This window comes from Pinus tabuliformis, chromosome 8, assembly GCF_031772625.1.
Source record: "Pinus tabuliformis cultivar Carrire ecotype Pingquan chromosome 8, CPIR1, whole genome shotgun sequence".
Classification (NCBI taxonomy): Eukaryota; Viridiplantae; Streptophyta; class Pinopsida; order Pinales; family Pinaceae; genus Pinus; species Pinus tabuliformis.
The window spans coordinates 1,299,353,298-1,299,372,557 of NC_142294.1; positions in this window are offsets into that span (position 1 = coordinate 1,299,353,298).

The following is a 19,260-nucleotide window of genomic DNA, read 5'->3' on the forward strand; positions in this document are numbered from 1 at the left end:
TATTTATGTCTTCTTTATTTAGTTCATCAAGCAATTACCAAAAACGGCAACACATAAAATATTAGACACCAAATGTAGGCACATGCCAGGGAAAACCCCCCTCGAGGGGAAAACCCAGTCAAGATAATTATTCATTTCAATAGTATTCTTTGAGACTCTTCACCCTAGACCAAGATCAGGCCTTCTCTCCACACCAAGTCAGCCTCCTAGAATTTTGACCTCTTTCTAGCAACTTTGACTAGGGCAGCAGCTTACAGCAACTAGTAGCTTCCGATAGCAGTGAAACTTATGAGACTTCGATCTCCCAATCCAGAGCACGAAACAGAGAAAGAGAAACACCAAAATTTTGATTTTCTTTCTCTCCCTAGACTTCCCCAAACTCGCATTCACTACGGCTTCCTAGTAGCAGACTTCGCACCTTTTCCTAGCTACTAGAGAACTTCACACTTCTGCCCAACTACAAGAGATTTTCGCATTTCTTCCCAACTACAATAGAAATCGAAGTTGTGTGAGTGAATGATGCTCCAAATGAATTCGATGAGCTTCCTTTTATAGGCTTCTTGTGGGGTCGAATAATGTCCTTAGGCACATGGTGTGGAGGTTACATAATTCATATTTGACTCAACACTTAACCCTTTAACATGATTCAAAAGCACAAGATGGGTCTCTTTAAATGTACAATAACTCTATATACTCATAATAAATCCTAAAAGGCCTCAATGGGGACCTTTGACCTAAACCATGGTGGCCCAAGCATGAAACCCATGCTTTAATAAGTCACAATAATAATAATAACAGTTATTTTCTTTATTCTTTTGACAAGTACATTACATGATGACTCAAGTACATTATTGAAGACTGAACATAGTTACATTTTCTAACACTCCCTCTTAACTAGGGAGGTATTCATAATGTACATATACAATGGAAGATCTCAAACTATATGAACCATGAAGAACTTTAGGCATTGCAATGCAATGGACTAGATTCCTGACTAGGACAATCTATCCAAAGAGACACTCAACAGTTTAGGCACTGCAATGTCATGGACTAGATTCTTGACCAAGGCAATCTATCTAGGTGGGACTAAGATGGACTCAAGCTTTCAGCCCCTTTAGGTACCCTCGAGCTTACTTGCTAACCATCAACCCAAAAATCCAACTGCGTGTCCAAAACAGAGCTCAATAACCAACACCACCTTTCCAACTTCAGACATCAACACAGTGTCAACCAGATGTCTTCTCAGACAATGCTTCACTCACAAAGCCTCAACACCCCTTGATCCAACAAATCAAGAATGACCAATCTCTCTCAATCAAACTGATTGGTAACCAGCACGTTATCAAATCATTCAAGAGATTCACCTGTACAAACACAACCCCAATCAATAATATACTTTCACATGTACATAATCAAATAAAAACCTTCAGGGTCTTTCGGACAACTTGATGTTGCTTCTCAAATTTTCATAGTAGGACTATCAACCGAATCTTTGAGAGAAGATTCCCCAATAATATTTTTTCCTTCCTACTACCCATGCAACAACATATCCTTTGAAATTAATTCTTTAATTAATACCAATTTATGCCCTCCCTCTTAACCAGGAAGGACCTGTTTATCTGAACTTCCTCTTAATCTTAGGGAGATCTCTTCTATTCATGCTTCCTCCGGGAGGTCAGCATCTTCCTTTTCAACATCAGAGAATATTTCGTGGCTTCCAACCATTTGATAAGAGTTATTATCAACCCCATCATGCTTATCACATCGACGAACATCTTCACCATATTGAAGATAATGTTCCTGCACAACTTAAATAGCAAGTACAACCAAATCTATAGAAGCAAGATGTTATCCATATCAGAATCACGGAAATATTTAAAATTTTATATATATTAGACACCCAAACTTAATTACAAACAAGAGACATATACTCTTCAACATCTTGCTAGGGACTTTTGTCACACACCCTAGACTACTTCATAACACTTCTCATTCCATATAGGGTTTCAATGTTTCTTCCAAAGGTATGACATACCTTCCTTTCAACATATAGCGAACCGTAGAAACAATTCACAAATATATATCTACAAAGCATATAACAATCTTTCAAAATACATATGTTAGAATTCTCACTAGGGATTCATATAAAAGAATCAATCAGAGCTTAGTCATTAACCTGACCAGCTTTCACTAGGGTTAGTTCCAACCCCTATATTTTTAACTAACCATCAAGCAATCACTAACATGACCAACTATCACTAGAGTTAGTTTCAAACCCTAGATTTTTGTTCAATCATTAATCTCAAAAACTCAACAAATCTCAAATTATCATATAGTCAACATTCATCAGAGATTTCTACTTCAACTAAGGTTCAACTCCAAAAGCCTAGAATTTCATTTCAACAATCTTACATAGATTTCAAATCATCATATTTCAAATATTTTACCTTGACTAAGCTTCAATTTCAAAACCGTGGAATTTCATTTTCACAATTTCAACAATCATTAAATACATAGATCTCAGATTGTCACTAGACAATGTTGCTACTAGGATTTAACTGCAAAACCCTAGATTTTTTTCATTTTCCACAATCACTTAATAGATTTAAGATAGTTATATCATACATACTAAACAATTTAAATTCACTAGGGTTTAGCTACAAGACCCTAGATTTTCAAATATCAACATCCTAGAATCTCAGACAAGGATTTCCATTAAATCCTAAGACTCATGACCATCAATGACTACGTAAACACATATATCTAAGAATTCACAATCATTCATAAGCATATCATATGTCCAACAACATAAATACATCTGACCTAGACCAAGCTAGGGTTTCAATCAAGAAGGACACATCTATACATGCCTATATTTCATCATCATGCAAATATATTACATATCATGAGTTAATCTAACCCAACTTCACAAATATCAATAAGAGTTAGATACCTAATCATCTTGATTATACTAGGGTTTGTGTTGAAAAGTGTGCAACAAGAAATGCTTGTTGAGAATGCAACAAGATGATGGAGCTTAGTGAAAAGAGTCGCCTTCACTAAGTGGGCCTGCAGGCAAATTATGGCGCAAGTTCTATTTTTGGATCCCAGCAGGGATGATCACAGCAGGAGCGACCACAACAGGGATGATCACAGTAGGAGTGACCACAGCAGGAGTGATCACAGCAGGAGTGATCATAGCAGGAGTGATCACAGCAGGAGTGATCAAAGTCTATTTTTAGACTGGCTGTCAAAAATAGAAAAGTCAAATATTATTGTCTCATAATAATATTTGGACTATAAACTTGATCTTATTCTCTTGGAGCACTTCAGTTTGAGCTACAGATGTGGCACATGCAGCTGTTAGAAGGAAATACGTTTTATTATGTGTCAGTTGAGTTGTTGCATGCATGACTTCAGTTAGAACTCAATCAGTTGAGTTTGGTGGAGTTGATTGTAGAGTTAATGGAGTTGTGTTTAGTTTGACTTGGTTAAACTAGTTGTAATTAGTCTAACTGCAAATAGACTAATGATGAGTTGTTAAACTAATTATTAACTCATAATGCAACTATAGAATACATCAGTTAACTCAGTTGCATGTCAGTGCATGTTCAGTTCAACAGGGACAGGTGTTAGAGGATCAGATTGCTATCAGTTGTGACTATAGTTGTGCATGAGGATTTTCACAATCAAAGGGATTGAGTATGCCAATGAATTGGCCAATACCAAGTATTATAGCCTCTGCTCACATCTTTCCCAGTGTGAGTGATTCTTTGGAGGTTAAATACGAGTTTGGTAAACCATTCTCATTCATTCTTGAGCAGGTATTGAGCTGTGGAGGCAGGCAAGCAGCGAGGGAGATTTGGAGATCAGATCTGAGCTGTATTGTGTGTAGCATGTGGAGATAGTACTGAGTACTTGTGAGGAGTATTGTACTATTTATTGTTACATGATTCAATCACTATAATATACAGATAGTTGGGGTTTTTAGCGAGATGCTTTCCCCGGGAAAATACTGTGTTGATATGTGTGATTGATGCTTCTATGTACGCCTGTGAATGTTTATGCTTCTGTAAATTGATGATCAACGTAGAGGAGGTTATGTATTATGCATGTTCTGCTTATAAGTGTATAATTAGGATAATCTCTGTGAATATGTGTCATATTATTCAAAATTTCTACAGTTTGACTAGATAAACACACACATATCAAGGAAAATATTTATAGGATAATATAAGGGTCTTGCTCACACATTCCACCAAACCCCAATGAACTAGTGTTCCAATGTAGAAGCATAGCAAACCCTATATTACCAAAATTTCGAAGGTTCTGGGATTTTAGACCTTATCACTCAACCCTAACAAGTTAGGATTTCCAAATCATACCAAAATCCCAAACATGACATCATTATTAAAACTTCAACTAGCATTTCACAATATCCCTAAGCAATTTAGAGTTTCAGACATTCACATGAACATACTCTTCGGTTAGGGTTTTCCAGAACATGTTTAGGATTCTACATAGTCAATCAAGAATATGAATGGGGTGGGTAGATTTATCAAGAGATGAATCACCCGAACAAGAATAATTAAGATTCAATACAACTAGCCAGAACAAAGTTAGTAATAGATTATTAGATGAAAAATCCTTTCAATCAATGTATTCAATGCATACCTTTGTTTCTTGACTAACCTTGCCTTGAGAGATCCTCCTTGTAGATGTTTTCCTAATCAAGACAATAGAGGGAGAAAGGTGATTATTATTTTAATATATTCAAAACTAAATGAGTACATGAACCCAAAATTAAAAATACATGAGATACTTATATTTGGGAGTTATTGGGGGCTCCCTCCACAGCTTGATGGAAACCTACAAACTTGAAACAATACAAAAATGTCTTTTCCTAAATATGTTAAAAACCTATAAATCCTAAAACATATGAAACAAGATACGTAAATCTATAAGAAAAAGACTTAATAGTGTAAGTCCCTAATGTTAGGTTCTTCGGGCTTGACTTTATTTGAGTCTCCTTTTATAGCAAGGTTGGCTTGATCTCTTCATTTCTTCTTATTCTTTAGATTCTCGGGACAATCACTTTTGTAGTGACCCTTCTTATGACATTGATAGCATTCTATCTTGGACATGTCAACTTTCTTCCTTGGTCCCTTCGATATCTTTCCTTTATGATGAGAAACATAAGCATTTGATACTCCTTTAGGATTAGTAACCATTAAGATCCTTAATTCTTCTTGACTACAGGCGGTCCATAATTCTTCAAAGGTGGGAGCTACCTTCCAACTGTTAAGACCTATAGCAAATGCACCCCAAGAGGGTGGTAATCCTAATAGGGCGGTGATCAGAAGTTCTTTGTCCATAACAATCTCATCGGTGGCCAAGAGATCATCCTTGACTCTAGCTATCTTCACAAAGAAGGTTGACACAATATCTTCTTTAGTCATCTTTGTAGCCCTCAACTCATTTTTCAAACTTGCTACTTGACCAATGTTCTTAATAGTGAACAAATTCGACAAGGATTCATGCATCTCCTATGCATGATCGATGTTAGCTATGAATGGGACAAGATTGTCTTTTATCCCTTCTACCATCAGAGTCATAGCTACCAATTCTAAATCCTTGAATTTTTCTTTGTCGGCATCACTGGCTTCTTCTATAGGCTTCTTTACATTTCCTTTTACCAAGTCCAACAACTTGTTCTTCTCAAGGATTAGGTCAATCCTCTTCTTCCAAGATTTGAATTTAGATCCTCCTTCAAGTTTGTTCTCACCCTCGATTGAGTTAGACATCTTCCTTGAATATAATAGACTTCTTCCCTAAGATAGTACCTATGAATGGATAAAGTGCTTGAGACTACCTTTTCCTTATTCAACAAATCTCTAATACCATGTTAGAAAATCAGAAAGGTAGAAAGATTTTCTTATTCTTGATAATTACTTGTGATGTTTCTTATTATTACGATTATTTATATCTTCTTTCTTTAGTTCATCAAGCAATTACCAAAAGCAGCAACACATAAAACAATAGACACCATGTGGTGTAGGTAAATATCCTCTGTGGACAGAGGTGATCCCTCTAGCCCGAGAGCGGGTCTAGCTGCAAACATAACAACTTAATGTAAACATCCTAAGACTATAATCAAATAAGAGGGCCTACCTCTTAGAATGCTAATCCACTTGATGGTGATCTCGCTCCTTTGTTCTAGCTTCCTTTGAGTTCTTTCCGTTCAAACACATGAAACAAATACACAAGAGATAACAACAAACGTGATAGCATACAATCACATTCAATCTACTTAAAAGGTCAAGGAATCTTAAGCCATCAAATGTAATATGAAACTCAATGTAGTAAATAAACCATTAGTTGTATTCATATAAAACTTAGAAAGAGATACAACCAAAGCCTTGACATTGCACGTCTCCTCCGACGTATCCAAGTTCCAACACCACTGCTAGCATCTCATGGTTAGCCTCAACAATGGAAGTTTAAGGCTTCTTCCCTTTAGTTCCAAACCAAACCAAACACACTATTCTCCCTTCACAAACATAAACTAGAAGTCTAAAGCTATAGATATCTTGCTGGTTATTCAAGCTCCCAAAAAAACTAGTTCAGCTTGGAAAAAGGGGGGGGGGGGGGGGGGGGGGGGGGGGGGGGGGTATATAGCTTTGATGGAGGGGATATGGTTCCTCTTATTATGGGAGAGGTATTATCTCTTTCGTTTGTTCCATCTTAATAGGGGAAAGGAACCCAAACAGACTCTCTCAGCTCTATCCAACCCAACCATTTACTAGACTTCCGTTCGCGAAGCTTCTAGACCTGGAAGCTTCGACTCCATTTTTTAAAAACTTGCCAAAAGAGGGTCGGCAAGAGTGATGAAGGGTTCATTTGTGCCTTTCGACGTTAGGCCTGGTTTCAAACTCTACAAATCGGTGCGGGGAAGGAACTGATCACTAGCTTCGGTCTTGAGAACTGGGTTTGAATGAAGATTCTTGGGAAATGATGTAAGAGGGAAATGTTCTGCAAATGAAGATGGATGTAGGGACATATTCTTCATTGTAGGGAAACATATGAGGGTCACTGTAGAGGTCCTCTAAGATCGAGGAATGGGGAGTACAGGGACAGTGACAAAATGTTGTGTAACAGATGCCCCCTAAAGCGTGAAGGTCGAACTAGAGTGAGGGGTGAAATGCTTTACAAGTAGATGCATGGAACCATAGATAGTGGTCGGAAAACCTGCAAGCAAGTAGAGATACATATACATCACTAAAAACTCTGATAAATGATACATGAATCATGGTATGGACGCAGCCATCTAGAGAAAGATCATGTAAGTGGATCTAAGGTATGGGCGCAACCATTTAGTAAGGAGGACCATATCGAACCCAAGGTATGGTCGCATCCATCCAATAATGAGAAGGATCACATATAACACCTCATGGTATGGTCGCAACCATCCATCTGAAAGAGACGTGTATAATAGCATGATCATGTCACATCGCCTTATAACCTGGACTTTAGTAATCTGAGCCCAGGGTCTTGCGCTCCAACACGACCCAATCAAAGTATAACTTCTAGCATGTGAATAGATGTGTTGATGTTGAACATGCTAGAAAATCGGTTGATTACCAATCAATGATGTGAACTGTTAACAAGTGCGAGAGAAACCACCAATAATGACAATGGATCTCAAGGTACCAGCAGCACAATTCACAAAGTGTGAATAAGGAATTGAAGTCGAACACTTGTGAAGTCACCCGATTGAAGGCCAATGATGTGAACATGTTGTCAAGCGCGAAGAACTTGCCATTAGGGCATGCAAGCTCTAAGGTACTGAAAGGGAGTCTCACGGCCAACTTTCTGGATAATGAGCTGAAGTCGACAGGAAGTGACCGTGTCGAAGGAGGGCCATGATGTATCCCACATCATCGACAGACGACAAGGGATGCAATGATTATGAATGTAAACTGCAAAAAGATTAACTCTTGAACATATCAACGATATGACTCCGAAGTTTGGAAGCTTTGGGATCCACAGGATTGGAGGCCATGATGACATGGCAGGGATCAAATGGAAAGGAAAAAAATGGCGGCCCAAACCCAGGAAGGTCAATGATGAAGTGAGGATGTCCCAAAACCCGATACGAAAATCAGATGAGTGTCAATGTTCAAGAGCGACATGTTGCCTCAAGTGAAGAATACAACTGATGAAATACATGACAAGTCTTATGTCGTTTAATCTTTTAACGAGTCCGACAAAGGTGAAACTCAGAATCTTTTTCATGTTTAGAGAGTTTGAAAAATGAAATAAAAACAAAACAAATTAAAACAAACAAACAAACAAACAACAAAACAAAAAACAAAACAAAACTCCAAAAGGTCCCTTTTCGTAAATTTTTCTCTCGAGCTCGAAAAGGTAGAAAGCAATACTCGAAAGAACCTCTTGACCATGTCAGAAAAGGAGTACGTTTTTCGTAAATAGTTTATCCCAACCCAAAAAAGGGATAAACGTATACTAGGTAAATGACATTTTGAAACCATTTACGAGGTCAAAACGACAAGAACTCAGCAATATTTTTGTGTTTTGAGAGTCAGAAAAGGGCTCAAAGTAGACTCCCTGTTTTTATTTTCTTTAACGAGTAAAAAAGGGGAAAATATTCGGCAATATTTTCATTTTTTACGAGTCAGAAAAGAGATTAAAGGTGACTCATCCTGGAGGAACAAGTGGTATAAAGGGTAGCAGCTAGTTCCAGTTATGGTGGAACTGCTCAAAAACATATAATGGTAAAGAGGCTGGCTAACAAGACCACTCGTCGCTGCGGTTCCTCAAGAAAGGAAAAAACAACCAAGTGAAGGCATATGATCAGCCAAAGAGATGGTGGCGATGGAATGAAACAACCAAGGCTCATCTAGCAAAAATTAGCTGATAAAAATGGCAATCACGAGATGTAAATCGGGCATGGATTCATTTTTACACAAGCTTGAACCATGGGGAACTCTGCTTGAATTCGGTTTCATGTTTACACAATCTTGAAATGAAAAACTATGCTTGAGTTTGGTTTCATTTTTACACAAGATTGAAACAAAGATAAGATTGAAACAAAGACAAACTATGCTTGAGTTAAGTTTGCATGCCCCCAGCATAATGACTCAATTCGAGGTACATGCCCCCCAAGGTTCATTTCATTCAGCTAGTTGGATGGAATGAAGGTTCGCTTTCGAGATCTAGGAAAGACTCGACTGGGATTTTACGAGATCTTAATCAAAGACTCGATTTGGAAAAAGGAGTTGTTTCATTTTTTAACGAGGTTGACATAGTAAAAGAATTATCCTCAGACATCTGTTTCATTTTTTAACGAGGTAGATACAGGAAGAAATTATCCTCGTACATCTATTTCATTTTAACAAGGTAGATACAAGAAGAAACTATCCTCGGACATCTGTTTCATTTTTTAACGAGGTTGATACAAGAAGAAACTATCCTTGGACCCATTGATTCATTTTTTAACAAGCTTGACACAATACAAGGAACTATGCTCACACCCCTTGTTTCATTTTTTAACGAGCTTGACACAAGACAAGGAACTACGCTCCGACCCCTTGTTTCATTTTTTAACGAGCTTGACACAAGACAAGGAACTATGCTCCGGCCCCTGTTCATGGACCATACGAGAACATGGCTCCCAAGAGGTCCTCACTAGACAGGAGAACCATGCTCTGGGAGGAATACATGTCAACTAGTACCAAAGGCAGATCGGGTTCCAATGCCCCCAATACATAATGTACTATACCATCTGTGTGATCATCAACAGATGTGGAGACGGAATAGGTAACCACATAATTGACCTGTGGTGGGGAGGGTGCTACTTGCAAATAAGGACCAATAGGGGACGATGGTTTCGTAGGAGGTACCTGGTGACCAATGAATGACAATTGATCAATGGTCACTATTCTCCTTCATGTGGAAAACAAACCACACGAAAAAGCGAAGAAACAAGGGCTCCCATGACATAAACATAGTCGCGTCCAAGGAGAAGATTGAAATCTAAGGGACCTTGGACTACCATCGCGTCTATATAGACAGTCTTTCCTCCCAAAGTAATAGGGAACTTCAAAAGGATCCCTAAGGGTTGACTGGTTCCTCCGTTGAAAGCCAACAGATTCTGGGTGACAGACACAAGTTGTGGGGAACCCAAAGCTTGCCAAGTAGTAGAAGACATGATGCTAACAGACGTGCCTACATCTAGTATAGTTCCATGTAATACCATATTATAGGCGTGTACTATAATATGGAAAGGCACATAAGATGGAAGGTGGAAAGCATTCAATCAGCTCTAATCAAAGGAAACAACAGAAATACTTGGGGGTGGTATCATATGATTCCCCCCATGCTCTTTAGGAATAAGAGAAGGACTCTCCTGAACAACCGGGACAAGAGATTCACTCTTCAATTCATGAGAATCTGAGGAGACGAGAAGAACATGAGCAGTATGATCACCACTACTCTTTTCGGGAACAGAGTGAACATCTGAAGGCGAAGCCAAGTCGACACTCTTTTAGACCAATGGTTGGTCGTGAACAGACACAAAAGAGTCATGCTCAGGAAGAGCGCGATGAGTAAGAGATGAATCCAATTTAAACTCTTTACCAACTAGGAGAGGGTCAGAAGAAAGCCTCTGATAACCAACAAGAAGTTGGGGTTGACGAGTTGTAAGGTTTTCCAAAACTTTGGAAGCTTTATCCATAAGAGGACAAAGGTGAATAAGATGCTCTCCTTCACATAACCTACAGGGGAATTTAATTTTTCCCTTCTTCTTACCATCGGTAGCTGAGGGTCTAGTATCGACATGATCTCCAGAGGTTGACGGGGATGGTCGATTCAGGTCTTGAGACCATACCTCTAAGACTCTGGGAATTCCAGGACAGTCTCGAAGGAGATGGTCACCCTTACACAGCTTGCAAGGGAATTTGACCTTCTGTGGAGGATTGGAAGGTTTGTCCACAGGAGGTGCATTTGGAGCAACAATTGCATGGTTGGCCTCTTGCTTATCTGACTTCTTCTTCTTAGCCTTCTGGTTACTGGATTTCAAACTTTCACCAGGCGAAGTAGAAGAGGAAGGTGAAGAAATAGGGGAAGAAGGTGAGAGGTCAACCTTAGAATCAATGTGATGTGATTCAAATAAAGGAGATGGCGAGGCAGGAGTTGGGACACTCGGGACCACCGAGGTCGAAAATAACCAGACAGGTAAACCAATGGTTAACCTAGGGAGGGACAACATTGCCATATAAGGAGCACCAGTGTTTCCAAAAGAAGGAAAAGGACCAGAATTCCCATCCTAGGGGAATCCTTGGCTGGTAGACTCTGGAAATGTTGCCATTGAAATCGACCCTAAAGAATCACTAAGGAAGATAACTTTAACCAGGAATATTTTGTGGGTAGTTAATTTTAAGACATTGAAACAAAACTTTGCCTTTTCATATTTTAAGAGTCGAGAAAAGGACAAAAGGTGACTCTAGTCGCTTTCGGAGTTAACGAGCTCGAAAGGACAAGTGCTTGGTGATATTTTAAATTTAAAGAGTCAAAAAGACCAAAATGACTGCTCAAGATAATCTAGGCAAAAGGATTACTAGGTAACCGTGAACTGCAGAATACCTCCAAGAGAACCGAGAAGTACGGGCAGGTGTTTAGTCAATTTAGTGTTCCTAAATTGATGTCATTAATTGTCAACCCGGGGCTTGTAAGCTGATGAAGTGAAGGTGTACTATATGTACTTAAGCAACCTCTTAGAGCTTTTTGTCGTTTGGGGTGTTGTTTGTGGTTAATTTATCTTCCTAAGATGGAGTGGTGATTTATAAACAGATGAGTGATAGTGTGTGTAAGGTGAATTCTAGATGAGTGAGAGTGTGTGATTAGTGGTTTCTAACTACTTGCTGAAAAGAAAAAGCTTGAAAGAAATAAATAACTTGAAATGACTTGAAAGCAAAGAACCACTTTCTAATGGCATTAGACACCATTCATGCTGCTGCAAATAAAAGGTAAGAAAATCACTTTAAAAACCAATGATAACGTTTATCTCTTCCTAACTCCCTGCTTCTAACACATAGTACTGTGTAAAACACGATTAGGAAGTAGCTAAAGATGAGTTTAAAAAGTGATCAAAAATGAGAAAAATCTACTTTAAAGACTAGTTATAATGTTCAGCTCTTTCTAACTCTCTGCTTCTAACACATAGTACTGTGTAAAGCACGATTAGAAAGTAGTTAAAGATTAGTCTAAAAAGTACTCAAAGCCAGCTGTAATTTATCAGTATTCTGATCTCTAAAAGATAAACAATTTGTGATAAAGAGACCATTCATATGTTAGCAGACAACTTTGAGAAATTAAACTAAAAATCAGCTATGAAAATAAAGTAAAGGCAACAACTTTGAATCTGTCAACTGAAACTACCATTAGATATAAAGCAAATACACAAACACACACAATCCCAAGTTTAAAAACCTGAAGAAAAACAAATCTGATCAGTCAAAATGAATGCTGCAAATGAAATAACAATGAAAGTGAATTAAGCTGTACATGTTTCAAGAAAAGGAAATGTTGAATGGAAAATAAAGAAATAGCAAGAATATAAACATGAAATACTATACAAGGGCAGTCATGAACAGGGGCCCTCCATTCATAATACCCAAAGAAGACTCAAAGATTTGAAAACTTCATAACAGCGCTGTCTTCTATTACTCCATATGCAGAAAATTACAGTCAAGAGTGCTAGAACAACACTATCAAAACAGAGTCTTGAAACGCACTAAAATTATAACAAGTTCATAAAACACAGCAGCTAAAAAGTAACATTAAGCGTATGCAAATGCTAGTTTTTATAGGCATCTAAACGATGGCCTAATGCGTAAAGCTAGAAACTGAAAATTAACTAATCTGTCATGCGTAATAAAGGTGCAGCAACACGTCATGAGCTTCGTGGATGAGATGGAGGTTCTGGTCGTTATGGGAATTGAATCCAGAGTTAGATTATGTCTCCCACAACCTGCGTAACACGGACAAATCACCATTTGCATTGACGTGACCCAACAGCTTACGTATCACCGTTTAAGCTGCCTTTGTTGACCGTGGCTTCACCCTCGTTGACCGGAGGTGTAGATGATGTGGCTGACCGAACTAACAGCACAGGAACCTCGAGCACCTTTATCCCTACATGCCCATGTGGCTTGTTTTGCAAAATGACACGTGGAACCTTGAGATTAACAAAAAGGCTGCGGAATCATCAGATGGCTGCGGAATCGCTGAATGGCTGCGGAATTGCCAGACAGCTACGGAATCTCTGCAAATATGTCAAAATCTAAACAAAACAGTCACACATTAGCAAAGTTCACTTAATCATGCTTAAAGACATCTAATGTAATGATCTGGGTTGGTTTGCAAGGAAAATGAGGCAAAAGAGAGAGATGAATGAGGGAAAACTGTAGGTAATGATGGATAATCAAGTGCAAAGTAGAGGCTCTACATACCCCCACTACGAGGGCATTGCATGTCCTCATGCAATCAAAACATGGTTCAGTCCTCCCGCTGAGATGTCTCTGCTAAGACATCCATCCTTCTCTTCTTTCTCTGTGTGGCTATATTGACTCTTGGTCTTTTCATCAAACATCTGAATTTTAGATTGATCAAAGCTCTATTTAACTTCCTGCATCTCTTCTTGAGCTTTTTGTTTTCCTTTTGCCACAGGCCCATATGAAGCATGGTGTTATCTTGGACCATCTTGTCCACATTGCTCTGTACCTTCAGTTTTTCATTTTCTTGTTTGATGTGGCGATTTAGTACCTCCAGCTCAAATATTTCCTGCTTCAGTGATTGAACTTGCTGCTCCAAAGGTTGAACAGTGCTTGGACCAGCAGCTGCTTGTTCTAACGTCTCCAGGTAATTATAAACTTTCTGCTGATCTGGGTCAACCTCAGGTGACTTCTTAGGACTAGGCTCATACTGAAATTCAGATCCATGTTCATATTCAGGTTCATGCTCAAAAGGACTTTCCTCACGTGGAGGACTGGTCTCAACATACTCAGCGTGTGGAGGGCTTTTCTCAAAGTCAGGACTTGTAGCAACCTTTTCAGGTGTGCTCAAGTCAATGATGAGTGACTTTTTACCCTTTGTGGCCCCCACTTTTCTTTGTAACCTGCTGCTTCTTCTCACGGTGGTGATGTTCTGTTTTTCTTTTTGTGCCTTTTGCTTTTGTTTTTCCACCTTCTTGGAAAGGGCAGTTTCATGGAGTTTGGCCATTCTTTGTGCTAAAGGCTGAGTATCTTCTTTACTAGAGTTCTCAGGAGTAGCGTAAGTTTCTTGGGCTACAGCTTTGCCTTTATCTTTCTTTTGTTTCTTCCTACTCTCTTTTCTCTTTTGAGCAACTTCTTGGGCAAGTTCTGAAAGGGTTTTTGTGATGATTCCTTGAGCTGTTTGATCAGTGTCCACAGCAGGCTCAGGATCAATTTCATGTTCAGAATGATGTACATCAGTTTCTTCTACAATCTGTTCTTGGACAGTTTCCTCTTGGACAACAGTTTCAGGGGTAGCCTCTTTTCTTTTTCTTCTACTCTTTCTAGGCACAGAGGTTTCTCCTGCTTCTTCAAAATGGTTTCTCACAAGAAATCTCTCCCAGGTATCTCTTTTTGCTTTCAACTGTTCCTCAACTAGCATCTTAACAAGACCATGATGATACAGATGTGATTCAATGTTTCTTGGGTTCCTTTGGACAATTGAACACATTTTTCTAAGACTTGAGAGTAGAAAATATGGAAGGTTAATATCTTCTCCTAAGAAATGCATCATGACTTTGGCATGGTAAACATATAAAACTCCAAACCTTCCCTCACAAGTAAAGAATTTTTGCACTAATAAAAGTAAAGTTGTCCATTCTTCCTTGACATAAGTAACAGGAATCCCTTTTGTAAAAATGCTGGTATCCATACCTGGATTCTTTAAGATTTGCTTCCACTGTTGGTCTTGTACCGATCTGTTTTTAAACCATCTTTCTCCAGTTTGTGGGAGTGAAGTGGCCTGTGCTATACTGCTCTCAGTGACTGTAAACTTTAGGTCCCCTATCTCCACTTGATTGTCTTTGTCTCTGAAGGAACGTGCAAAGGCCTTCGTAACCTCTTTGTGGTAACCTCTGAATTTCTGGATGCATTGGAGCCAGTTTGCTTTCTTCAAAGCCTCTTTAACTTGAGGATATCCCTCCAGAAATTTTGAACCCTCGGGTTCTACTCTTAAGAGTTTACCCATTGGCTCTACGGCTCTGTTCTAAGACTTTTGGAAAAAAGGTTACACGGCTTCAACAGTGGCCCTAACACAGTAAATTTACGGCTCTAATGTAACAGCCGTAACATACGTTCACTGATAATCAGAATTAGCAGAGAGGAAGAAGTAAAACAGAGTATGGCTAAGGTAGCAGCGTAGTGAGCACAGCGGAATAAGGGAACTGTGGAAATGAAACAGCGTGAATGGAATGATACGAGAGTATGAGGGTTATGAAATGATGGGTAGAAACGGTTAGGTCCTTAGGCTTCGGTCATGGGTTTACACTTGGCTGCGGGAATTATGACTTAGAGAGACGTAGTACAGTAGTCTACGTCACTTAGGTACGAAAATCTTAATGGAAGAGCAGCCGCAATTGAGTTTCAAAATCGTGATGAACATGACCGATAAGTGTGGGGGATACGTGGATTTTTGGTCGCATGATGGGAAAGACTGGTAATCATTACATTAAATGGCAAGAAACATAACCCCAGAAACTTTGCAAAATGAGATAACCGTAAGTTTAGGATTTAGATCATACCTCATATCCGCGCTTGGATTGCCTTTGATCATTCTCCACTAACCCTTCATTGTTTTATTGCTGTTGCATGACTCTTCTCCACTTATTGTTGATGACTTCTGAACTGTAAATTTCTTTTCAAACAGACTGTGTTTTTTTATGCAGGTGCAGAGAGCTACGGAATCGTTGGATGGCTGCAGAATTGCCAAACAGCTGCGGAAACTGCAGTGATACCCTCCGGCTGCACAAAACAACTTCAGTTATCTAAAAAAATGACTTTATTGATGGAATGAAATGTAATGAATGGATGGATGGATGGAAAGAAATGAGGTGGAGTGAGAGTGATTAAATGAATGAGATGGTGAATGAAATGGATGAAATGGCAAAATGAGATGGAAGAGAGAGAGAGATTTTTTTTGGAAAACATGAGGTGTCAGGTGACCTTGATTTTCACCTCAGGTTTTCTGCATGAGACTGCCAATCAGAGATTGGTTTTCAGGCTCATACATTTATTCTTTTTTTTTTTTTTTTTTTTTCAAAAACCAAAGATTAGGCTGATGGAGGAGAAGAATCCTTCTCCACCAACCTGATTGCAGAATCTTCTTTAAACAACTTGACAAACTCTTCTTTTGAGAATGGCTTTTGGTAGATTTTCAAGCGATGGCCATTCACAATAAGAGGAGTATGAAATTCATCAATAGTTTTCACTCGAACTGCTCCATTGCTAAAGACTTCATCAATCTCATATGGCCCAAGCCAATGAGTTTGAAACTTTCCCTTGAAGTCTTTGAACTTTGAATCAAACAATAGAGCCCAATCTCCTTTCTGAAACTTTCTTTCTTTGATATGACGATCATGCCATTTAGATCTTTGGTGCTGAACTAGATCGGTCCTTAGAATTGCATCTTGTCTTATTTCATCTAGCTCATTTAGCTGGTCCATTCTGTGTCTTTGGGCTTCTGAGAGGCTCATTCCCAATTGGACTGCCATCTTGAAGGTCTTGATTTGGAACTCAATGGGGAGCAGGACTTCCTTCCCATAAACAAGTTCATAGGGAGAATGTCCTGTTGTGTTCTTCCATGTAGTTCTATAGGCCCATAAGGCTTCAGGGAGCCTTTCCGCCCAATCTCTTCTATTAAGATGAACAGTCTTGGTGATAATGCCTTCAAGAACTTTATTGGTAGATTCCACTTGGCCATTTGATTGCGGATGGTATGGAGTAGATGTTCTGTGCTTGATCTTATATTCCTCCATCAGCTTCTCCATCAATTTAGATGTAAACTGGCTGCCCTGATCTGTCACAATTTCCCTTGGGACACCAAAACGAGTGAAAATATCCTCAAAAAGAAATTGAACAACTGAATTTTCAGTAGCAGAAGGCAATGCTTTCGCTTCTACCCACTTAGTAACATAATCAGTACAAACCAGTATATACTTCTTTTGCTTTGATGGTGGATTAATTGGTCCAACGAAATCTAGAGCCCATTTCTCAAAGGGTTCGATGCATACCTGAGGCTGTAGAGGCATTTCATTTGAAGGAGTTGGTTTCCCAACTCTTTGGCAGTTGTCACACCTTCTAACATACTGCTTTGCATCTTTAAAGAGAGAAGGCCAATAATATCCTAGAGAAAGGATTTTATAGGCTGTCCTCTTGTCAGCAAAGTGCCCGCCGCATGGTTCATCATGACATGCCTTAAGGATGTCAGGCATTTCATCTTCCCGAACACACCTTCTGATTATACAATCTGGCCCTGTTTTGAACAATTCATTAGAAATCCAAGAATAATGTGCACTCTCCTGAATGATTTTCCTTTTCTCATTAGGAAATAAGTGTAGAGGAAGCTTCCCTGTAACAAGATAATTAGCCATATCTGCATACCAAGGAGTCTTGGTAGTCACTGCAAACAAGTATTCATCTGGAAACTTATCTTCTACTGGAGAATCTTCATTAGTGTTTTGGATTCTAGACAAGAAATCAGCTACTGTGTTTTGTTTTCCAGGTCTATCTAACACAGTAATGTTGAATTCTTGTAAAAGTAAAAGCCATCTTGTAACTCTACCATTAGTGACAGGTTTGTTCATTAAATATCTTATGGCAGAGTGATCAGTATGGACAAAGGTTTCATAGCCGGTTATGTAGTGTCTAAACTCGTTGATTGCATGTACCACAGCTAAGAACTCTTTTTCTGTAACAGTATAATTTAACTCAGTGGGAGTCAAATTTTTACTTGTGTAATAAATGGCATAAGGGATCAAATCCTTTTGTCCCAAAACAGCTCTTAGAGCTGTATCTGAAGCATCAGTAGAAATGTGGAAAGGGAGTTTCCAATTTGGCCCCCTTAAGATGGGTGCTTCAGATATTCTAGTCTTTAAGGCTTCAAAGGCATATTGACACTCGGGATCCCATTTAAACTCACAGACCTTGGTAAGCAATTTAAAAAGAGGGGATGCTATCTTAGTGAAGTTTTCAATAAATCTTCTGTAATACCCAGTAAACCCAAGAAAACTCCTAACATCCTTCTGGCAATTTGGAACAGGTAACTTAGAGATGACTTCAACTTTGGATCTATCAACCTTAATCCCATCTCCTAAAATATGATGTCCTAAAACAATCCCTTCAGTAAACATCATAAAATACTTTTCATGACTTAAAGAAAGATTTGTTTCCTTACATCTTACCAGTACTTTTTCCAAATTTTCCAAAGCTTCTTCAAATGTATTACCATAAACTGTGAAATCGTCCATGTATACCTCTACACAATCATGAATCAGATCTGAAAAGATTCCTAGTACAGCCCTTTGAAATGTAGCGGGTGCATTGCACAATCCAAAAGGGAGTACTCGGTAGGCAAAAGTTCCCCAAGGACAAGTGAATGTGGTTTTGTCTTGATCTTCAGGTGCTACCTGAATTTGATTATACCCACTAAAACCATCCAAGAATGAGAAATACTTTTTACCTGCTAAAGTGTCTAGTACCTGATCAATAAAAGGTAGAGGGAAATGATCCTTTAAGGTTGCCTTGTTCAATTCTCGATAATCAATGCAAACTCTCCATTTACCATTCTTTTTGGGCACTATAACCAAGGGAGAAACCCATTGGCTATCTGAAATGGGGTAAATGAAGTTTACCTTGAGCAATTTCTAGAGTTCTTCTTTCACGATTTCCCTAAGGTTTGGATTCATCCTTCTTTGTGGTTGCCTAATAGGTCTGCTGTTTTCTTCAATATAGATTTGATGAATACAAGTCTTAGGATCGATTCCTTTCATGTCAGTGTATTCCCATGCAAAGGCAGTGGAATGTTTTTGCAACAGTTTGGTTAATTCTTCTTGTTGTGGTCTTCCCAAGTTTTTGTTAATGTTCAATGTTTTTCCTGGAAGGATTTCAACTGTAGAACTACCAAATTCTTCCATTGAGAAGAGAGACATCT